Consider the following 1,964-nt stretch of genomic DNA (forward strand, 5'->3'; position numbering starts at 1 on the left):
GCCTCCCCCGCCCCCCCTTGCAGACCCCCACTTGCACCCCAGGCCCCTGGTACCTAGCCCTGCCCTCCTTGCTTCCACCATGCCCAGCACCCTTCCCCTTCCCAGGCCTGGGGTGTCTCCTCACTCAGCCGGGCACCCAGGGGCCCGGTCCTGCTCGTTCCTCCCGCCCTCACCGGGCCCTCCCTCCTGGGAAAAGGGCGCGGACACTGTACAGAACTCGGTCTCCGACCCCAGCCCCGACCGAGGACCCGCATTCCGGGCCACCCCCTAGTCCACACGAGACAGAGAATTAATTATTCAGAGAATTTAAATTAAAGAGTCGATAAAATTTGGAATAAACTAGGCCCCGGCCTCTTCCTGGGACGGGGTGGCCGTTGCCACGGAGACGGTGACAGCGCCTTGGGGGGTTCCGGGAGGCGGGCGGTCAGACGGGAGACCGGGGGTGGCCGTTGCCACGGAGACGGTGGGGGGTTCCGGGAGGCGGGCGGTCAGACGGGAGACCGGGAGGTCGGGGAGACAGGGTGTCATTAGCCCCACTGGCAGCGGTGGGAGGGGAGAAGCAGCTGTGTCCCGGGGAAAAGGCGCAAACCAGCGGTTCTCAACCTCTGGGTCGCGACCCCTTTGGCGGTCAAACGACCCTTTCACAGGGGTCGCCTAAGACCATCCTGCATATCAGATATTTATATTATGATTCATAACAGTAGCAACATTACAGTTATGAAGTAGCAACGAAAATAATTTTATGGTTGGGTCACAACATGAGCAACTGTATTTAAAGGGCCAGAAGGTTGAGAACCACTGGGCCGTAAACACTACCCGCTGGGGTGCCCAGCCTGGAGGCGCGGCGGCAAGAGGCGGGACTCAGTGACCTCCAGCAGAGGCGGCCACCGGGGTAGACCGGGAACCTCTGAGAGGCTTTCGCCGGGAGACGGTGATGCAAGCCTGTCTCCTGGAGTGTCCCCTACGCAGCCTGCTGCGCCTGCGCAGCGGCAGGACAGCGCGGCGCAGAAACGGTTGCTACGGCAACCAGCAGAGGGCGGCCTCGCTTAACTGTCAGGAATTCGGAACTTTCGCTGGGGGAAGGGAAAGTCTCGCGCACGCGCACTGAGGATTCTGGGGGCCCGTCTCCCTCCCGGAGCCCGGATAAGCCTCGCCTAAGACCGACTTCTACGCAGGCGCACGAGCCCGTCTCGCGCCCCAGCGGGTCCACTCTGCGCAGACGCACGAAGCCGCGCTGCCAACCTCCGCAGCAGCCGCGCGCACCCGTCACCTCGCCGGCTGCTTTTGTCTCGCGCCACCTTCTTAAGCCTTCCACGAGCTCGGCCTTTCTTTTCCTCCACTCGCCCACCTGGAGCGCCAGGTGGGGATCCGGGACGCCGCCCGGTCCCCGGATCCCTTCCCTTGACCCACCTCGTCTTCGTCCTCCCTCCCTTTTCGGTTCCCGACGACGGAAGGAGCCGAAGCACCGACGGAAAAAGCCGAAGCCGTCCTTTTCCCGAAGTGGTGGCGGAAAGAGCCGAAGTTCTGCGAGAGGGGAGGAGTGAGCTAGTGGAATCTCCGGAAAGAGCCGAAGCTTGGAATCGAGCTTAATCCCTTGCGCGGCCCGAGGGCGAACACCGGAAACCTTCGGGGAGTGCTGAGTCCCAGGACAGTTAGGCCTGTCGGAATTAGCGGACTGTTCGGACCGGGCCGGCGGAGTAGAGCTGGGAGCCCCTGCGGAAGCGGCCAAAGACGGACGGTTTGAATTGTCGAAAGAATCCGAACCCTTGGCAGGGGTGGGGGGGCACTGGGCGCAGAGGAAGGCGAGGATCCACGGAAGCACCCGAACGTGGAAGAGCTAATTTCCGAAAAGTTACGACAACCTGAGAACCCGGCAAAGCCCTCGCTTCGGGCGTTTTCGGAATAAGCCGAAGCCGCTGCGGCCGATTCCTTCCTCTACTGCCCGGAAATAGCTGACGCTCTTC

Source organism: Myotis brandtii, unplaced genomic scaffold (genome assembly GCF_000412655.1).
Source record: "Myotis brandtii unplaced genomic scaffold, ASM41265v1 scaffold720, whole genome shotgun sequence".
Classification (NCBI taxonomy): Eukaryota; Metazoa; Chordata; class Mammalia; order Chiroptera; family Vespertilionidae; genus Myotis; species Myotis brandtii.